The 23,063-nt window shown below is 39.5% G+C and overlaps 1 protein-coding gene and 1 long non-coding RNA gene across 7 annotated transcripts in view; both read right to left on the reverse strand.

Moving 5' to 3' along the window:
* The window catches only part of LOC143377162 (unconventional myosin-XVIIIa), a 390,650-nt gene that overhangs the window by 269,327 nt on the left and 98,260 nt on the right, over positions 1-23,063 (reverse strand). The gene's annotated exons all lie outside the window — the stretch shown is intronic.
* LOC143376780 (uncharacterized) lies at positions 17,499-19,219 on the reverse strand. Its single transcript, XR_013087153.1, has 3 exons — positions 18,959-19,219; positions 18,830-18,872; positions 17,499-18,409 (listed from the first exon to the last, which is right to left on the reverse strand). It is a non-coding gene; the product is annotated as an uncharacterized LOC143376780 (long non-coding RNA).

Here is a 23,063-nt window from a genome sequence, read left to right on the forward strand (position 1 = left end):
TCCATCTCACCATCAGGATCATGATTTTGACAACCAAACATTTATATTAACGAACACTTCATATTACAAAACAGTTGTATAGGTATGTACGAATGTGTACATAATATATATTTGCTTACTTATTTATAATAATTTTTAAACAATTTGGTTACACACAGTAATCGAGTAATCTATAGTTGTAATATGTTGGGATTTCGTTTACTATAAAATTCTGTACAATTGTTACAAGAATCGGTTCTATAACCACTTTGTAACTTATATAGAACCTAAAAAATAAAAGTTATAGAGCTATAGGAACCATAACTTATACTTATATAGTCTGATACTTAGGTTCTTTATAACGGTTATTCAGAATAAAGGTTCTTCATAACTCTCAGTCAGTGTTCCGTCCCTTAGACAGGATTTGGTATCTGGCGCCTTGAAAGAAGTGTTTATTTCAAGGCACCAGTATTTTTAAACAAGGCGCAACTTTCCAAAGCAAGGCGCCAGTTTTCCTGGCGTGCAAGGGGATTTCAAAGGCATCGTTGTACTCAGGCGACAAGGACCTGTAGGGCCCGATGACGGATCAGAGGTCCTCGTAGAAGCCGGCCTTCCACGTCACTGACTTTCCTACGATGAATTTTCCCTTTTCCTAATTATTAGGGGAAGACCTTATTGACACCTTTGGTGGGAGTTATGCCGGATTGCGCCAATAAAGTCACAGGATTCGGTAAGACGAACTGAACGAACTCCACCCACACGGAGTCCACGTTGTGTCGCGTGCTGTTCCGTAGATCAGTTGCCCGAAAATCACCATAGGGGCAAGCAAAATCCATATTACGTAGCCAATTACTGTATATATCTGCGTCTTAAGTTGTTGTTGTCTATACTCAGTATTATTAAAGTTAGTGGTAGGAGATACTGTGGTTACAGTCATTTCAAATTCTCCCAGCCAGTCACAGTTCCCGTCGCCATTAGTTTGCCGCCGGGAAGCGTTGTTTGATAAGCAAAATTGTCAAACGCGCACCTACGTTCGCTAAGTTTAGTGAAGTACGGTCGAAACACCTATAGAAATACAGTTTTTCTCTTGTCATTCCTTCATGTAAAAATATTGTTTTTACTCCAAATGATTACATTTTATTAGCAGATGTATCAAAATATCATTATAAATATTTATTCCTTATATTTCATATATCAGACGAAATCGATAAATACATTATTCTTCAAAATGGTTGAAGACACCCTTGACAAAGGCTTAAGAAGTCACACATATATAATGCGGGCAGAATTGCTGTCAAAGATATTTCCACTGAAACAGTCCACGTTAATGAGTAAAATACATTACTATTGACTGTAATGCGAATATTGGATGGCTAGCGCAAAGATTATTCAAGGAAGTGGCTAGCTTTACAGAGAGGTCAGAATGCGCAATATGTAAATATTCGAAAATTAAACACCTTACTGGAACACAAATCGAAGACCTAAAGCTAAAAAAATCGAACAGCGAAAGATTCGAGATTTCTGTTGGGTACCAAATAGTACACGTCCCAAATATAACAGTCCCGGTGCCGTAAAAAATAAATTAATAGAAATCGGTAAATAACACGTTTTATATCTAAATTATTAACATGGTTTTCTTGCAATTTCTCTTGAGTTTTAAAGAATTGGATTTCTAGGTGATATTGTATTATTTCAAGTTTACAATACAAAAGAGGAAAAATTTTATGTAAGCTTACAAGAATTACATAAAAAGATTCATAATCCATTATGTAAAAACGGAGAGCTACACTTTCTGGGCTCTGTTATGTATTACCATAAGAGTGGCCTGCCGACAAGGCACGCAGAACAATTGTCACAAAGTGTAACAGGACGACACTATACAACAATTATATATCGCAAGGGCGATCCAACAATTTGGATAGAATTTGACGATTTAAAAAATCATTCAATAAATAGGAAGGAAAATTATAAAATTGTACCACGATTACTGATGTCCATAAAATAAATAAAATAATAAAATAAAATGATACAAAATCTGTCATTCTTTTTTCTGCACTTACATACGACCGCACTGTATAGCCTTTAAGCTATGCTACATTAACGCTGTTCTAGCGCGGTCATCGCTTCTCGAAAACGGTTGGGGCAAAAAAATTAATTCTTTGGCAAAGAATTAGCAAATAAATAGATAAAAAATATCGTATTAATTTTACGTAGGCCTTTCCAAATGGCTACACCAGCTTAATATACGTTTACTCTTGGCAGATTTTCACTCTACGGTAGATTCGAATATTGCAGTGTACGGCCGCTACCGTTTCCGGGGCGAAGCTCGTACTCTTGGCAATGTAAGCTGTAAGAACAGCCGCTACCGTTTCCGGGGCAAAGCTCATTACTCTTAGCTTGTATCTGCTGCTAGAACGGCCGCTACCGTTTCCGGGGCAAAGCTCATTACTCTTAGCTTGTATCTGCTGCTAGAACGGCCGCTAGCGTTTCCGGGGCGAAGCTCGTTACTGTTGACAGAGTTTACGAATGCTTGCCGTGCTGCGTGCGCCTCCTTTTATAGTGGTAAATTGGCGGGCTGGCGCATGCGCAGTGAGTCATATTCCGATATTTCACGTTTTACTCGCTTAATACATGTTATTTTGTTTCGCACTTTCATCAGTATTTATATTTAATTACTGCTAACGTCTCTATAACATTTGTTTCTCTAATATTCGCTTGGTTTATAATTTATGTATAAAGGTATGTTCATTGAATCTGCGCGGTATTGTAGAACAGTTTTGTATGGTAATGTAGTACAGTTTCTACTTTATCGACGGTCGGCATTATTGGGTTTGAGTCCCCGTGGGACGCTACAGTCGTGTAATTGTTTGTCCTGGAAAGTCCCATATTTGGGAAGACGTCCGTCAAAACGAAGGATCGATTTTGACTTTATTGCAAAGAAACCGTTGCTACCTCAGGTCATAGCTTAGTTTGGTTTAGAACGTTAATTTGAGCGGACGTTAGCACGCAGCATATGATTTTAGTCGGTGTAAAGTTATATTTAGTGCGTATATATAGTACGTTTACTTTTATAAATTGTGAAAATGGATAAAAAGGGATCCAGAAAAAAGCAATGCTCATGCGGAACGTGGGAAGCGGAGAGCATTTCGAGGCAACCAACACACCGTTGAGCAGAGCACGGAATTTGCCAGCACATCGGCGAAAAAGCTTCAGGATTCTGAAAACATGGACTTCACCATTTCAAAAGAATTCGGCTACTACATTCTGAACCTTTTCACCGTTTTCTCGACAATTGCCACATGTGTAATTTGTAAAATCTGTAAACGTGATGTGAAGATTTCACAGACCACTAGTCGTGGATTGGGCTTCAAAATTTGGATGAAGTGTAGTTGTAATGAAACTCTAATCAATTCATCTCCATTCATACAAAATGCGTATGAAATTAATCGTCGCATTGTATTTGTTATGAGATTGTTGAGCGTTGGCAGAGAAGGCGTGAATTTATTTTGTGGACTGATAGACATTGGGCAAGGTATGGCTTCTAATACTTATTATGCCTGCCTTGAATATATATATATCAAGCAGCGTCTGTGGTTTATGATGGCATTTTGAAAAAAAGCACTTCATGAGGAAAAGCAGTTGAATCAGCCAGCTCGAAATACCATAAATGATATGACAGTTTCCGGAGGCGGAACTTGAAAGAAGAGGGTTTTCTTCTTTATTCGGAGTTTGCACCCTCATAGGAAAATATTCGAAGAAAGTATTGGATATGGCAGTAAAAAGTAGTTTTTGTCAAAGCTGCAGTTTTTGGAGTAAGCGGAGGAAGAAGGACATTGACAAATGTAATGAGTGGTATGAAACCCACGAAGAAAACTGCTGCATAAACTATAGCGGCAGTGCCAGTAAAATAGAAATAGACGCCGTTACGGAGATGTTTTTGAGATCCAAGGAGAAACATGAAGTTCGATATATAACGTTTAATGGAGACGGAGACAGTAAAATTTTCAAAGGAATTTTGAATGTGTGTCGGATGTCTCTTCTACCGTGTGGCTCAGGAGGTCCAATACCACCTACAAGATGCTTATTATTCGGTTCACTTCTACTCTCATTCGGGACGACTGGATTTCTAAGAAGCGAATAAAGAAAGCTGAGGAAATCGTATCCACCTAGTCGAGTACGTTGGTATATATTAACGAGCGATCCACGGCAGGTGAGCGCAACACCCTGAAAGAGGCAAAGAAGTTGGCGAAGGTGCACAACTTTAAATATGTTTGGATGAGGCGTAGTATCATTTACGTAAGAAAAGATGACGCCGCTAAGACCACCCGCTTCTCATCACCATCGGATCTTAATAAGGAGCAATGATATGCATCTCGTCAAAGCCGACAACCTACAGGTCCTTCTTCTGGAGATTCTTCCTGTGACCTACGTAGCTTGTCTTCTATGGGGTCTGTTGCATCTATCTCTTCTTTTTCCTCGGCGGAGACTTCGTCGCTTGCAGCTGTGTCTGTGGCCAATTCTACTGTCTCCTCTCGGACGTTCTACGTGCTAATTCTAATTCTCTCTTTGTCGCGCATATAAATATTTGTTCTGTGACTTATCACTTCTCTGGCTTAAATGATGTTTTGCATAACCACAACTTCCGTGTCCCTGTTTATATCTGAGCTACTGTACGTGGTACGCACCTGAGGTGGCTCGAGCATTACGGCCGTCGCGGGGGCAAAGACGCGCGGCGGAAGAAAGAGGGCGTTGCTTCTAAAAATCGGCCGGAAAGAGCATTTAATTCCCAAGCCTGCCTTATACTATATTGTCGGTCGATACGTTAATTAGTGAATATCGCCATTTCGCGAGTATTAAAAGGAGTGTGGTGAAACAGGCTATAATTCATTTCCTATTCACCCCTCAGAGTGGTGACCCCGACGTGATTTGTCACGAAGGTGATCGTGCTGTAATCGTGTGCGGTAGTGGAAAACTCTAATACGCTAAGAACAACATTTTTGCAATGCTGGACAATAATGGTGCTGCCAGGTCGTCCTTAATTCCCGTGTCCGCAACTGACCGTGTCGGCATCCGGGTGACGAAATTTACGCCCAGTGATGCAGAGTTATGGTTACGCATCCTAGAGAGGAACTTCATTTCTGCTGGGATTGTGTCCGATGCCACTAAGGCCAGTTACGTAATTGAAGCGTTAGGAGCCCGGTACATTGCGGAAGTGCAGGACGTGTTGCTGGATCCATCGACATCAGGTCATTACTTATTTTATCAGAACAAACTTATATGTTCAGAAGTAATATCTATATTAGTTTTAATAGCCATTTTATATTAGGTCGAACGCGTCTCCGGGATTTACCCTACGTGTTGGGAGCATAAAATCCAGCAACGTTGCATTTCGACAGGGCACGGCCTCGGCCCGTCCGGCCCGTCGTCTCAAAGAGCGCGGTCACCAAGCCCGGGCCCAGCGGGTAACGAGGAGCCGCCGAATTCCCACCGAGCTCGGCGGCTCCTCGCCTCCATAAGCTTACAATAGAGGCTCGGCACGGCACGAACGGCCCGGCTCGGTGGCTGTATAAGCCGACCTTTAGTCGGGTGAGAGTCTCGCAAGAGCAGAAGACCCGACAGTTGCTAGAGCTGAAGGAGAGGGTGATCGTAAATCCTCCCAAATCCTGGGATACTTGGGAGGGTTTACGAGCCTGTTGCGGGCTCTCTGGTTAGGGCGGTTGCCCACAAACGTCTGAGCGATCCTACCTACGCAGAAATACACGTTGCTCGACAAAGTGGCCCTGTTGGCGGACGTCAATCTGGACACCATCCCCAATCGAACTGTGGCTGTTGAAGCGTCACTCCCCGGCCCGTCAATGTAGCCATGTTGGACAGATGTCATGGCAGACCGGGTGATGCAGCTCCTCATGTCACTCCAGGAGCAGATGGAGGTCATGAGGGGCCAGATCGACGAGTTGCGATACTCCCGAAAGGATGGGCCCTTCTGGAGGTATGAGCAGGGACGTCCGTGCGATCGGCGGAGTTTTTCGAGACAGTAATCGTGGCCAAGGGACCACGCAGAAAACGGTATGTACTGGTACCATGCAAAGTTTGCAAATAAAGCGACCGGGGGGTGGACAGTATAGGCGCCGGGCAGAAACATAGTTCATCCCGTTTTAAGTATACGCTAGATGGCGTTGTTTCGTCCTCCCACGCCCCTCACTCCGCTGGCGGTGGGGTTGCGTCTGTCTTCGTTGTACTCAGTAATCAGTTCTCAGTTGCACGTGGCCGCCATTTGCCGCCATTCACTGCCATTGTATCTGACCATATCTGACTGTCAGCTATCATTAGCAATTGTCAGTGATATTAACCTATTTTGTTGTGAGTTTAACAGTTGCCTACAGCAATAAAAGATATTTGTAAAGAAGTTCTGAGCGTAGAGAAGTATCGTGTTAGGGACGTACGAGATGTAACAATTTCATTAACTTTTTCTTATTCATAAAACACACTTTTATGAACAAGAACTTAATAAAATGAAGAGACCAATATAAAAACATACAGAAATACATAAGTAGTTATTACAAATAGTTACTGTAACAACTAATTATGTATTTCTGTATGTTTTTCTATTGGTCTCTTTATTTTATTAAGTTGTTTAATTATGTATCAGCACATTATCTGAATAATATATCCATCATCTGAACGGCCATCTGTTATCTTATCTTGGGGTTCTGAGTATACGATAGATATGGCGTCACTGGCTCTATCCTTCTGCACTGTTAAAGCATTGTAGTGTCCACCGTCTGAAAGCGTCCAATACATCGAGCCCTGCACGTATAATCGGAGAAACGCTCGGGGCGGTGGTTGATGTTGGCGCGACTCCAGATCGACGTTCCGCCGGCTTTTTAGGAACGATCGGCGTACGAATACGCAGTTTTTGGTCGACATGGAAGCCGACCCCTGCATAATTCCCCGCAAATTGATCCGCAAAAGCCCGCCGAAGCTAGGGTAAACAGGCCAGTAGCGGGACAGGGCCCAGCAGATGGACAAATCATTGGTTAATCGTTAATATTGAAAGAACTATAGTTTGAATCTACATTATTATATTTTTATTTTGTAGAAAAAACGTTTGTTGTTTTATAAAACATTAACATATTTATCAAAAAAACATTTTGTATGCAGAAAATGTATTTCTATGTACGATTTCACGACACTACGCGCGAGTCACTCGTTTGTTATTAGCTGTCATTTAGCATCGGGAATAACAAAAACACTATTTCTAAAATTAATGAAATACATACTATTACAGACGAAAATTGTACTGTAAGTGGTGAAGCCCTTAATGTTTCATCCAAGATAATTAATGAAGGTAAGTTCCATTCATAAAAAAATCTATTTTATTTAAAACATTAAACTATTTATTAAAACATTAACACATTACAGTAGATGTGAACGAATCCAAAAGGCCTCGTTTACAATCAACCAGCGATGTCAGAGACATTTGGGGGAAACACTTACTCTGGCCATCAACAGAATCTGGTAAAAAAGCTACAAAGGAAAAAGAGAAATTGCCGTTTGCAATCACATGCTCGAAATGGAGAGCACATCAACAACAGATTAAGGAGGAAAAAGCACAAAAAGAATTGCAAATAAAAGAAAGAATAATACAGCGAAAAATTAAACAGGAAGAGAATATGATAAGAAAACAGCAATTAAAAATAGAAAGAGAACGGAAACAAGAGGAAAAAGCAAAGATGAGAGAGGAAAAGGCCAAAGTACAAAAAGAGAATGCTGAGAAGAAAATTAAAGCCAAGGAAAGACAACTAAAACTGAAAGAAGAAAAGGCAAAAAGAATGAAGAAAAATGTAAATACATTTCGTAAACCATTATTAATAATGCAAGAAGCAATGGTACTAAACCAAGAAGGTGGGGCCAATACAATTCCACTGGATTTAACAGTATAATCTTGTAAAGAAAATAATTAAATGTAGAATGAAAAAATAAATTATATACGCACAATATTTCTTTCCCCGTTGCAACGTTTTGGATAGACTAAAGTGACCAGATGTTTTATGTTGGAATGCAGGACATGTAAAAAAAAGCTTAACACAATCATAAGGACACCATTTTCTTAGTTTATTTAATTATATAATAAAGACATACTTCTGATAAATTAAAACAAAATTAGAAACACTTTATCATAAGAAAAAATTATCTACATAGAATATCAATACTAACTATGTGGATATATATTTTTACTTTTTGCCACTAAGGAAATGTTAAAAAGGTTACTTATCCAAACCGGGACACTTTCTCAGACAGTTTTCAATGCGGGACAAACAGTTCAAATCCGGGACAGTCCCATACTTTTGGCTAGACATAACCTGTTGCACAGTTTTTTGGCAATGAAAACTCCATGCGTTTTTAGTTTTGATGCAATAAACTATATTTTAACAAAAAATAACTTAATTTAGGTATCTACTATAGCTAATAAAGTCTTTATGAATAGAATTTTCATCATTTTACCCTTATATACATTAATTTTTTTACTTGCAGTTATTTTTTTCTTTAAATTTGTACATTTTTACGTGCAAAGCTTTTGATTTTTGTTTAATACAACAGATATTACTAAGAAACACTTTGATGTAAACTTCGGAATCAGCTAAACTGTCCCGCTACTAGCCTGTTTACCCCACTAGGGTGAACCAACCAGTAATGAGGAAGATGACTGCAACTTTTTCCTACCCGTGACGCCACCAGCACACGTTTAAAACAATATGTAACTACTCACTTCGTACATTCCACAAATGAAAAATTCGCGCGCAAACCATTCACACATGCGCACTCATGCAAAACCGCAGTACATGCGCCAGTGGCGCCCTGTGCGCCGAGCTTTGCGTCATCTTCCCCATTGACCGCGTACCAGTGAATGACCGTTAGGCAAAGACATGTAAATTATAAATTTAAAAATTATTATATGTTTATAAATGAAGTGTAGTTGCACTTTTGATATCCGAAATTTTTAGTTACGCGTATTAAGCAAACATTAATAAGTACAATTCTTATTAAAAGTATTTAAAAAAATGTATCCCGTAGGCACTCATTCAAGAATCACCAAATTTTTAGTAAGAAGGCAGTAAGTACGTAATCTCGAAAATTATGTATTGTGCTAGTAATATTTATTGTTTTTATTTATAAACTAAATGAAAATGAGAAGAAAAACTAATTAATTATTCAAATTAATTTTATGTATAGTAAAAACAATTAGTATTCATTGTTTTAAACTTTCTGTCGGTCATTCTTTGGTATTGAAAACGGAAGCATTCTACCAGTAACTGACGGACTGGTCAAACATTGGCAGGATAGAAATTGATTACAACCAGTAAATGACTGTGAAGCCTGCTGAGCACATTTTTAAGATTATACATTTTTAAATTATAATTTACATCAAACCTGTAGAAAAAAATGAAACCTGTTTTGAAGTAGAAAAAAGTCAGAAAAGAACTTGGAAAATACGAAAACACAGAAAAAAGTAAAAAAATCGAAAAGAAAGTATAAAAAATATCAGTATAGGAAAGAAAGTCTAAAAGAAGCGGTCCACAAAGTTAGAACCAAAGTTTTAAGTGCTAATAAAGCGTCAATAAAATACAAAATACCTAAAGGTACATTAATAAACAAATTACACAATGAAAATGAACCGATAATAGGAAGAATGGGCCCACCAACTTAACTTCGGAAGAAGAAGATAAAATAAAACAATGGATAATAGATAAGGCTCGCATTGGATACCCTGTGCATCCTAATACAGCGAAAAGTGCAATAACAAATGCTTTAGACAAAGCTCCACGTCCTAACTGTTTTAAAAATATATATGCCTGGAGAGAAATGGTTTAACCCTTAACTGGTATCCTGGGGTCGCTCGTGACCCCAAGCACCCAAAGTTCGATGTACAATTTTCGGTTGTCTAAGTTGGTAAACTGAATTTCTAATTAATTTTAAAATAATAGTGTTTAACTTTCTACGCTTCTATTATTTTCTACATTACCTAAGAAGAAAATATTCATAGTGGCTGCTCTAGTGTCGACTTTACAAATTTCTGTGTCTTTTTTTATTTGGGGTCTGCCACGACCCCAGTATACCAGTCACGTTTGCCAAAAACAGTATACCAGTTAAGGGTTAAATTATTTCTGAAGAGGAAAAACACAGAAGTATCTAAAACAGGCTTGGGAATTAAGTGATCTTTTTGGTCGAGTTTCAGAAGCAACGCCCTCTTTCTCCCACCGTGCGTCTTGGCCCCCGCGGAGGCCCAGCTTGGAGCGTCTGAGACCCGTACCACGCGAACCCCGCGTAGCGCATTAGCGCGACATTGTATTAATAGATTTCATTTGCCTAGATGTTCGCGGCCTGGAAGTCAAATACTTGGCGTGGCCAGGCAAGGTATTCTCAGATCATCAATACACGTACCTTCCCTCTCGCAGGGTTTTACATAATTTGTGAATTTAAAACTCTGCCAATACGAATACACTTTCATTATTTTGCGCTTTTAAATAATTCTTATTCATCGACACCTTGACCTTGCCTGGCCACGCCAAGTATTTGACTTCCAGGCCGCGGACATCTAGGCAAATGTCTAGATGTTACATTTTATCTTCACGTTATTAAAATGTCCGCGATATGGGTAATGGCATGTATGAACACAGCGTTTTATACTGTATTCCACAGTAGAGCATACCGACGCCCCTACCGATTTGCGACCGATCTGCGCAGCTCCCACTACTACCCACTGTTTAAACCGCACGCGATTGGTCGTGGTGGTCTCCAAGGAATAACTGGTACATCTTAAACGTGTGACCTGACCGTTGTCAAGGTAAACAGTGTATCTACCGGGTACTTCTTTGGTTCCGAATATATACAGGGTGTCCCACTAAGGAATGGACAGCGCGATATCTCTTAAAGTATTGTCGATAAAAATATAAAAAAAATAAGGAATTGCATGGTTCGAGGGGGCCCATTTATTAGCGCGAACGAATTTTGTTTTCGATTATTATTTTAAAAGATACGATGGTCAAGTTCGGTTTTTCAAATGGAACTATTTTTTTTGAAGACCTGAGTTGATAGTGCGTTCCAAGACAAATTCAATAAGCTTTAATGTATACACTTTATTTCCACTGGTTTTTAAGATATTGCGCTTGCAAATTTACTGATTTTCACTGCAAGAAACCCCTCTGGAATGGCAAAAACCGGGGGCGGTCTTACTGGCGCCACACACACACACACACACTGATTTTATATAATTAGACTGACACGTTAAGAGGCTCTTGCCGAACTGAAGATTTATGTTGCTCACTGAGCGAAGGTGTTTACTGAACTGAAGGTGCGCGGTCCATGTGACGCTTGTATTTATAGGAAACGATGGAATGTCAAGTATGCGGGGAATTTGAGGTATGCGCGATGACTCATGCTTCAAATATGTGTTACGTAATTAGCTGATGAGTCATGCTCTAAATATGCAATAGCATATTCGGGGGGGGGGGGGTCCTTTGAGAAGGTGTACTGAACCCATTGGATGGATTTTATAGGATTTGATTGGGGAGGTTCGAAGGTGGAGTGCATTTGATTGGTCGTAGAGAGGGGTGAGACGTGGTCTCGAGTAATGTGGGTTTTTAGGACGAGGGACTTGTTTAGACCTTAAATAAGTGTTGGAAGGGATCGCGCCTCTAAGGCCGAAGAGGGGAAGGGGATTTCGCAATTGATCATCTGGAGATAGGAACCGCTAAGGTATATCGTTCAGATAATCTGCTGTTTGGGGTAAAGGGGTAAGAGATGAGTTTTTAGAGGTAGGTTCGGTGGAGTTGTGTAGTGAATGGTAGGGTGGTTGCTAGTCATGACCGCGCGAAAAATAGTGGGATGTCACACGCACAGAAATGAACAATGACAAAAATAATTTTGCTTGGCTGGTATCGCATTTTAAACCACTAGTTTCTAGCTGTGCGTATATAGCACTAAGTATGTCACCCCGTATATGAAGACGTGCCGTATATCGCGACGAAAAGTTAACAGAGAGAGTAGAGGACCGTGCGCCGGAGAAAAACATAGGCGGTTAAGTGGGGAGTCGGGCGTAGCAACGCCTTCTGAGGGTCGTGCCTGCGCGAAACTGGTATGCTCTAGTGTGGAATACAGTATAACTGGTAGCTCGCGGGCCACCGGGGGCACCTCCGCCTTGTTGCCACGCTGAACGGCCCCCTCCATACCTACGCAGTCGAAAAGAGAAGGAAAGAAGGAGAAATCTACCACGATCGTCAGAGTCTGGTAGGTATGGAGGGGGGGGGCGGGGGCGTTCAGCGTAGCAGCAAAGCGGAGGAGCCCCCGGTGGCTCGCGAGCCATCAGTTAGTCAACCCTGATGTAAGACAAGAATGGGGATCAAGCAACGATGGAAATACAGCACGGCGATTTTCTGGAAACGCGGAACTTGCTTCGGAAATGACTGGAATTGATGTAATGTTAATTAAGAAATTCCATACTATATTACAGGTAATTTTTTCTCCATATCGAATACATGTTACAAAATTTTAACAGTAGGTATATATGTAAAATATAAAAAAATATTTGTTTTCTCATTATGGTTATATGCCATCTTCTGTAATGAATATTGCTCCCTGTACCAAATAAATTTTAAACAGTTGTAATTAATTCAACAATTGCGTACTATATTACAGGTAACGTCCTCTACACATCGAATAGATGTTGAAAAATTTCGGGTGTATATGCGGAGATACTGCAATGAATTTTGTAGCACACTATGGCTGGTATTACATGCCAGCTTCTGCCCACAAGATATTAATGCATGGTGCAGAAATCCCCAATTGGACAACTGTCAGAAGAGGCACAGGAAACACGCCACACAGATTTAAAAAAATTTAGAAATAGGAACACCAGAAAAATATCAAGAAAGTCAACAAACGAAGATATATTTCATAAACTTCTATTGACATGCGACCCATATATATCAGCAATGCGAACAAAATCATGTCATAAAAAAATCTAGATCCTGAAGCTGAAGAATTAATATGTAAATAACAGGAAAGATAAATAGTATTCTACAAATGCATGAATTGTCACTAAATGTTTCGATACGGACCACTTTGTTTTCCCGGCTACTTTCCCTATAACTTGGAAACGAAATGTTTCCTCAACATCCGACTTAAACCTTTGAGAAGACCAATAAATAAAGTACCAAATAAACAGCTTTCAATTTGTTTTTATAACAATTAACTTAAAAAATTGTAAAAATAATAAATAAATAAATGTAGAAAATATTAAGTTATACACCATTAGATGGGGATAATTTTTACCTATTTTTTGGCGCAAATTTCGTTCCGTATTTTTTATAGTTCAAAAGCTATAGACAAATGTCACCAAATTCTTCATTCCCAACCACTGTGCGTCGGTATCGTGAAAGTTGCTGCAAGCGGTATGGTTTGAACTGATAGTCATTGTTGCTGATTTGATTTGTTTAAACAGTCTGTACGTAGAGTGAACTTCATTTCCAATTAAGCATTCATTTGGTGTGTTGTTACGTGCGTTGTTTCGACTGTAAGATATTGAGGGGGGGGGTGGGTGCGCTCTGGGTTGCCCGCGGTACGGACCTTGGCGAAGGAGGCTGGGAAGGCAGGGCACAGACGCCTGAAATTCGTCACGCGGGAGAAGATATTGTAGCGAGGGGCCCGAAAAGGTAGTGCGGAGACGTTCGGCGTGGCGTACGCATGCGATGACTGGTCAGTTAGAAGACTGTGGCTTGTAATTGTTAACATGACTGATTTTTCAAATGTATTATATTGTATACTATTATGCATTGTGATTCTTTTGCTAGAGTTCTTGAAGGCAATGCCGCCTTCTGTAGTAAATTTCGTTAGACTTTTCTTTTAGTTTATTTAAAAGACATTCAGAGGCCTTTGTGTACTCTAGCGCAAGAATCACCCTGTATGGTCATTCAATCATAGTATATGCTGTTCCGTCTTACTGGAACAAAACTGGGCTCAGAGCGAGGCGGAAATCCAACGATCCTTTATTATCAGACAATTGCTTACTTTCATCGTTTTGGGGAATATTTGCCTGCCAGATGTCTAATAGGCGACAATCCACTTCGTGCTATTTTTTTGGATACCTCGACCGTCCTCGCTCTGGGAAAATCCGGTGATTGCTCTGTCGGCAGGTGGTACACGGTAACTTCGAACCGGTACATACCGTCGACCACCGCTGACTCGCGGGACAATACGGTCATAAGCCGCAAACCTGGCGAGACGCTCCTGGCCGATCAACCTGGCGAGGTTTGATAGCCAGATGCCCGGTTTTTCCTCCGCTACGTCAGGAAGAAGGAGAGGGTTCCTCCCCCACCACCGAAATCGCAGAGGGAAGGTTCCTCCTCTTTAAGGAAAACTGGGCCAATCAGGCATTTTGGCGCCTCCGAAATTCAGATGTCTTGTCCACCTTTGACATCGAAAAGGTGGACAAGGGCAGAATTCAAACAGTTCACCACAGAGCAAATTCTCAAAATCTAAACATCGTGCGGATCAGAATCGACCAAATTAATACACTTGACTCATTTGTCATAAAATATTACAATCTTTATTATTTCAATAATTTGTCTCAATCAATGGAGTATTTCAGATGCACTACAATCAGTACAAGAAGATGGAAAAATCTTCAAGATGGCTGATGCCCCTTGCTGATCAACCGAAAGAATGGAGGGAGGATGTTGTTTCGCCTGCGGAAATCAAGAAGCTGCATAACGAAATTACACTCCGCGTCAAAATTAAGGGAACACTATAATTTCCCGAAAATTTTAGTCATTTTCAAATGGCTGTATCTCTGCGAAAAATGGTCGCAAAAAATATTTAATATACATATTTTAAAGCTTGAAGTTTATAGTTTTTGAATCTAGGACTCAATCTTCTTTCATCCATTATGATACTGTTTTATCAAGATGAAGGGCAGGAAACGAAGTTTCAGAATTTTTTGCTTCATTTGAACGTATGCGCGGGATAAAAAATTTTGTTCTGGTAAATCCAATGAAGAGCTCCTATACAGCAAACACTTCTCATTAATTTCGTTTTTTTTGGGGGGGGGGGGGGTTGCTGTATGATTTTTATTGACCGAGTTATTCGCGATCAAAGCAAAAAAGGTACTGTTCACTTTGAATACCTGTAACTTGCGAACTCATGATCATAGACAAATTTTAATGAGTGTTTTGGAAAGCTAAGAAAGTTTCCTTTCAGAACCTTCAGTTACCAATTCGACGAAATTTTTTTAATCATATTAAATCCATTTTAAAATGATGCCAAAAATTGCATATTTACCATTTTTTAGAAAACATGATGCCACTTCAAGGAAAATCATGGAATCATTCAAGTGTCCACGTTTTTTGTGAGGTAAAACTACCCCTTAAACCAGGCATACACAGGACCCCTAATTCCGGGCGCGAGCGCACATTCGAGCTCGAGCTTCGAGCTCGTTCAAGGACAAGCGAGTCCGCCCTGTGATGCCAGATCGGGGACGGGTTCCCCCGAGAATTTTCTCCACTTCGCGCACACTACGCCGGAGCAGCGTGTCCGTGACCTCGGCGCTTCGGAGTCTGACTCACGGACACGCAACTCGGCGTAGTGTGCTCGAGGTGGGGGAAATTCTCGAGGGAACCCGTCCCCGATCTGGCATCACAGAGTCCGCCCACGGAGAGGGGAGCGGCTGGAGTAGTGGGAGCGGAGCGTTTAGGTGTGTAATACACAGGTTGCTGCAGGGGTCTCCAGAGTTTGACGCTCCGAAAATAAGGCACATTTTGGGGAATTTTTGAAAGAAAAGTATTGAGTATTATAATTCCAATCTTTGTATTTTTATTAATTGAAATTTAAAAAATGCGTTCAAATTTTTGTATGCAATAATAGTAATTTGGTTCAAAGTTATAATGGTAGCAGTAAGATGGGTTTGAAAAAAAGTTTGTTGCTGGCGAACATGATTTTGGATGTCGTAATCATCTGAAACAGAAAACGCAAAAATTTTCTCAATCTATATGAGTGTAGTTATCGTATGAACTAAAATGAATGAAAATGTTGAAAAGTACAAAAATGGTTGTATTTCAAATGAAAACATTAATTTTTGGGGAAAGCATTTGTTAGTTTTCTGTGTGCAAAATTGGATCTTTGCAAATAATTACTTCATTCTAGTTCATTAGATAACATTGTAATAATTAGATAACATTAGATAAAAATTGTACGTGATTTGTTTCCGATGACAACGACAGCCAGAATCAGTTCGCCAGCATCAAACTTTTTTTAAACCCCTCTTACTGCTACCATTATAACTTTGAATAAAATTATTATTATCGCATACAAAAATTTAAACATATTTTTCAAATCTCAATTAACCATCTGTAGCCTGTGCCTGAGTCAATTTTGATCCACTGCTTGAGATCGCTAACGCATACAGTGACGGATCTGTGTATGTCAGCTGCGGCTAAGCCATCATTTAGCTGTTGAGGGTGTCATAAATACATAAACAGGACCTTTCTGGTGACTGCGTTGGAGCACAATGGGAACCTCGAGACAATACCATATTTTCCTTGGAGATAACAAAATGGGCATACGGCCTCTGCAGTCGTACAGTTCTCCACCACGAGACCTTATACCGAGGAGTGGGGAGTGAGCATATTACGGTCGAGCGAGAGGGCGCATCGACTGCCCTAGGGCAGACTTAATGTACATCCCTGCCTTAAACACTGTGCAACATGCCGGACCGATCAGAGTTTTTTTTCCGTATTTCGTCGATTGTCAAACATGCGATATGGTCTGAAAAATTGAACGTTCACCTGATTTACGTTATGATTCTCTTCAAAACGTTTTCTTTGTTCTCGCGGTTTTTGATGCGCGATTGTTGCATATTTTTGTTGTTGTTGTTAGTTCAATGTCATTTTAGTAAAAAGACAAGATTTAAAAATTTAACCCTTAACTGGTATCCTGGGATCGCTCGTGACCCCAAGCACCCAAAGTTCGATGTACAATTTTCAGTTGCCTAAGTTGGTAAACTGAATTTCTAATTAATTTTATAATAATAGTTTAACTTTCTACGCTTCTATTATTTTATACATTACCTAAGAAGAAAATATTCATAGTGGTTGCTCTAGTTGTCGACTTTATAAATTTCTATGTCCTTTTTTATTTGGGGTCTGCCACGACCCCAGTATACCAGTCACGTTTGCCAAAAACAGTATACCAGTTAAGGGTTAAGAAGAACATTTTTATCCAAACTCTTCGCAATGACGAAAACTGTACTTCAATAACTGGCATTAGCACCATGAAGTAAGAGTAAAGAGACTCATCTCTATATCCCAGACAGAAAAAAGTTGGTCACGAAAAATGTTCCATTTATGGCCAGGTTCGCCAAATGGAATAACTTGGACTTTGCCGTCGCCATCTTGAATATTCGTCTCATAATACATGTTACGTGCAGTGCGTTTGGTTCAATTCTTATACAAATTCGGTAAGTACAAGAAGTGTTTAATGTTTTGGTTGTAATTTTTATAATAAATTTTAAAGTGATTATAGTTTGGTTACAATATTATTTCTAATTACATGATATTAAAGAAAATTGTAGAATTTTCTTTAGCATAAATTTTAAATAAACTTTAGTTTTTATAACCGAAAAATATTGATATGTCCAATGGATTAATATTAATATTTAGTTATGTTTATCGTATGGTACAATATTTTGTATATTAAAAATATAAAATTAAACAAGGAAAGCACGATTTGCGTACTGCACTTTAAGCCAGAAGATATTATTAGAGAATATGCCTTTTTACAAGTCGATGGAACAGTCATCTATGTGAAAAGAGTTAAACCAAAATTAAAAAAAGAAGGAATAACTTCAATTTTTCCACTAGAAAAGATACCATACTGTCGGCAGATAGAACATAAAAATAATAATGTCGTTATATCTGGTGAGTTTTCAACTGAATGAGAAATCTCGGAAACGTCACATTCAGCGGAAGAACCAATTCCTTCTACGTCGCATGAGATGAATAAGGAAAAAAGGAAATAACCAAGTTTTCTGCTGAACATATAAATATTGGAAAAAGTACAGAGGTTTTTACAAGCTATTGGTTTGTAAACGTTAATGACAGCCATGTGATGTGGACATGTTGGGCGAACGATTTGTCATATATTTTAAGACGTGTTATAATAATAACACCAAACATGAAACTGCAATTGGAATCGAATAAAATAACAATATTATGTAATATATATGTATATTTATATCTATAATATATATTACAATGTTATTAATATGTAAAATAGGTATTTATTAGAAATAAAGAAACTTATTTTTTTGTAACTCTTTGTATCGCATAAATAAATATTATATATTATGATACCTTTCAATATTGTTACTTCTTTTTCTCTGCAACAATGTATATATTCATTTCAATTTTAATTTTGTTGAATATTGATTATACAGTATTTCCTCGTTACGGGTTCGGTTTGGTGTACACGATACGGACTTTTCGATATCTCCACCACTCTTGTCCGGCGAAAGCGAGAGCGAGATGGAACGAGAGCAAGCGAGAGGCACTGAAAGCGAGCGAGGACGGTACGAGACAAACGACGCGTTGATATTTTGTCTCGCTCCGTCTTTCGGACGCCTGACACTCCGTCTTTTGCGACCATCGCGCACGCTCGCCGCGCACGCAGTGTTCCATCTCGCTCCCCCCTTCGGCCAGAAAGAAGCGAGAGACGAACACTCAGAATTAGGGCTCTGTTCACGACACGGGCTCAACGTCGGTCCCGACCAGCGAGCCGCTAACGAGGAAATACTGTATACCTCTATAGATATGTATTCTAAATTATTCTCGTCCAGTGTTCTTCTCTCCTCTCAATTAATGTAAAAATAGTTGTTAGTATAGAATTTATATCTTTAAAATTTAATTTATACATATACGTTTTCTTTTACTTATATAATGATTATTTTACTCACACTGTAGGTTATGATTTTATTTCTTTTAAAAATTTATAACATTACTTTCCTTTCAATTTTTCATATTCACGCGTCCTACTGTAACCACGTAATAGTAGTATTCATTGCATCATCTGTACAATATTTTAGGTTTTTCGGATACATGTAAATGTACATCTCCTGTAACCATGTATTTCTAACCTTTTTGTCTCATCATCTGTCATTTACAATTTCAAGATGGCGACGATAAAGTCCAAGTTATTCGGCGAACCTCGTGATGTACGGAACAGTTTTTCTGGCCACTTTCAATCTAGGCAGACGAGTGTCCTTACTCTTACTTCATGTCCACAGCTCACGCAGCAACTTGCTACTTTAAATTCGACTTTTAGCGAACTTCTTTTTTTGCATCGAGTTATGCCCCGACGTCACCTAACTGAGTACAAAGTCGCCCAACTTGTGACTCTGTTGGAGGAAGGCCACAGCCAGCGACAAGTTGCCAATTCCTTTAGTGTTAGTTCGTCGGTTGTCAACCGTCTGTATGCTTGATTTCGAGGGAATGAACAGAACTTTCGCAGATCAGGGCAAGGGCGCAGGCGTGCGACAATTTCTCGAGAGGATAGAATGATTACCTGATATGTTCTTTGGGAGCTAATCGTCACTGGGCGCGTTATTGCGGGACAATTTGTGAACCGTTGACAGAATCCAACTCCAGCAGTACCATCAGGCGTCGATTGAGGAACGTTGGCTTACGTTCGAGGTATCCAATGCGAGTCCCGTTGCTCACTCGCACACATCAACGGCAGCGTTTGACATGCGCTCGCCATTATGTGCACTGGGGCCAGCGACAATGGGCAAATGTCCTTTTTACTGACGAGTCCCGACTTTGCCACTACAGGAACGATCGACGGGTTCGGGTCTGGCGCCATCGTGGTGAACGCCATAATACCAACCATATAAGGCCGGTCGTTACGTTCAATGATGGATCGGTTATGGTTTGGGCCGGGGCAACACGGTACTCACGTACCCCATTAATTGTCCTCCCACCTGGTGGGATGACCGCTGCGCGGTACGTGGACGAGATTCTGCGCCCCGTTGTACTCCCTCTGCGTCAACGTATGAGGAACCGCTTCGTGCTTATGCAGGATAATGTAAGGGCGCATACGGCACGCCATACGCTACAATTTCTGCGGCAAAATAGGATATCCGTTCTTGGCCATCTAGCAGTGAGGCCAGATCTGAATCCCATTGAACATGTGTGGGACATTCTTGGGCGACGTTTGCGACAATAGTACCCGAACTTGGCGAATTTAGTAAAATTAACACACGCCCTCCGCCAAATTTGGCACAGAAATCCTCAAAGGCAAATTCGGAACTGCATTAACATGCGCAACCGATTGAGGGAAGTTATCGTGCGGCGAGGTGGCAACACCCATTATTAGACCACACACAAATGCACATAGACACACACACACACACAACGTGCGCGCGTGCTCTCATACACACACGCATCGGAAAGTGAATTTGGAGTCAGAAAATACTACGGGAGTGACGAACCGCAGAGTTTCATCGCTCCATGCTGACGCACACACAATGAACTGTAAATCCGATCGCACATGCGCCTACTCGTAGCGCGCTTTGGGTGGTGCTAATGCCATTTATTGAAGTACAGTTTCGTCATTGTGAAGTGTTTGGATAAAAATGTTTGTCTTAAATTTTTTAAATCTTTTCTTTTTACTAAAATGACATTGGACTAACAAAAAACGTGCAACAATCGTTTAAATGCCGCGACAACAAACAAAGAGTTTTGAAGAGAATCATAACGTAAAACAGGTGATTGTTCAATTTTTCAGACCATATCGCATGTTTGACCATCGAGGACATACGGAAAAAAAATCTGATCGATCCGGCCATTTACTGTAGAAAAAAGTCAATGCATACAGTGAGCGTGGTGTGCGTGAGATGTGTGGATGGGACTTGAGTGAGCACCTTTGCGTTATTTCTGTTCGTTAGCCACTCTTTGGTTGATCTGTGTCTCACGAGTAAGTTGGTCCACTACGTGTTGTGTGATACGCCGATATATATATATAATAAATTACATTGTATCATACTTATTACAATACTAGTGCCTAGCTCATTTATTATAAACCTTTCCTCTCACGCTGGTTTCTAACATTTACACAGTGTTTAAGGGGTAGTTTTACCTCACAAAAAAACGTGGACACTTGAATGATTCCATGATTTTCCTTGAAGTGGCATCATGTTTTCTTAAAAAAATGGTAAATATGCAATTTTTGGGGTCATTTGAAAATGGATTTAATATGATTTAGAAAAATCTCGTTGAATTGGCACCTAAAGGTTCTGAAAGGAAACTTTTTTAGTTTTCCAAACCACTCATGAAAAATTGTCTACGAGCATGAGTTCGCAAGTTACAGGTGTTCAAAGTAAAAAGTACCTTTTTTGCTTTGTTCGCGAATAACTCGGTCAATAAAAATCATACAACAAAACCAAAAAAAAAAAAACGAAATTAATGAGAAATGTTTGCTCTATAGGACCTCTTCATTGGATTTACCAGACAAAATTTTTAACCAAGCAAAAAATTCTGAAACTTCGTTTCCTGCCCTTCATCTTGATAAAATAGTATCATAATGGATGAAAGAAGATTGAGTTCTTGATTCAAAAACTATAAACTTCAAGCTTTAAAATGCGTTTCTTAAATATTTGTTACGACCATTTTTCACAGAGATACAGCCATTTGAAAATGACTAAAATGTTCGGAAAATTTTGACGCGGTGTGTATAAAAGTAATTATGCATATTGTGGTATTATATCTTACTTCATATGAAACTTCTTTGTAACGTTGTAATTGTGCTCTTTTAAACGATTTTTTGTTTGTTATTACTGTCTTTTAGTTGGAGAAATCATTTGAAAAAATGGCGTATAGTCAAAGGGGCAGAGGTGGGTGGAGAGGCGGGTGGAGAGGCCGAGGACGAAGAGGACTATACCAGCGTGGTGGTGGCAAACGTGATACCCAAAATATTAATGTTTATTTTTAATATTAATTATTTAATTAAATAAAATAATAATAATATTTAATTCTATAAAATAATAGTCTTTTTATTATTTTTTCTACCTTTTGTGGTTATAGACTGATTTCAATTCGTTTGGAATTGTCGTTATGTTTTAATCATTGCTCGATATAAATTGTGTATTTTCTTAATAATTCATATTCACACCTCTGTCTGTATTAATTTCCGTACACACAATTAATATTTACAATAAAGTTTATTTATTTGCATATATACAATTTATATTGAAGTTTACATGCATATAAACATCATCAACTACAATTTATCAATTTTATTTCATTTCATTAATGCGAATGAAAACTTTCTAACAACAAATTCATTTCGACGTTTGCTTCTATATTAAAGTGATTCATATCCTGTTATCAAATATCATGCCCCACGATTTTATTTAAACTGAATTATTTAAAGTGATATTAACACCATCGAAATTGTAATGCAAATTATATCACATTGTTCATGTACATATATATTCCCTCGTACACTGAATTAAATTAAATTAAATCGTATGATCCGCGAGTACAAGTGCCGCACTGTTTGGGAATGTGATAGTTCCTACTTCCGCCACACTCACTCTGACCGCAGCACCTCACGGGCGGCGATCATGGACCTAAAGGACGGTGCATAATTGCGGGGGGTTGAGGATCTCCGCGGGGAAGGAAGGAATAATTTCAGCCATCTTGTACCGATCAACTTGTGCTGCACTCTGTAGGCGAGATTACTTATTAGTACTATTAGCGTAGCTGAGCGCAGAGGTGTAAGAAGCGAAGATTTCCGACTGCAGCGCCGCCTGCGGTGGAGTAAGGAATCTCAGCTTGTGATATCTCCGCTCTATAGAATAATATTCTTTGGTAGTTTCGTGCTATGCAAGATGCGAAGAATTGAAGATTTTCTACTTCAGCGCTCCGCTTGTACATTGTTGGAACTACATTACGCTGGCTTTTTTGGCGGGATACCGTAACGGACATACGCGAACGTAGAGTAACCGTCATTCGTAGTGCTGTGTACATATTTCAGCT

The sequence above is a fragment of the Andrena cerasifolii genome, chromosome 15 (assembly GCF_050908995.1).
Source record: "Andrena cerasifolii isolate SP2316 chromosome 15, iyAndCera1_principal, whole genome shotgun sequence".
NCBI lineage: Eukaryota > Metazoa > Arthropoda > Insecta > Hymenoptera > Andrenidae > Andrena > Andrena cerasifolii.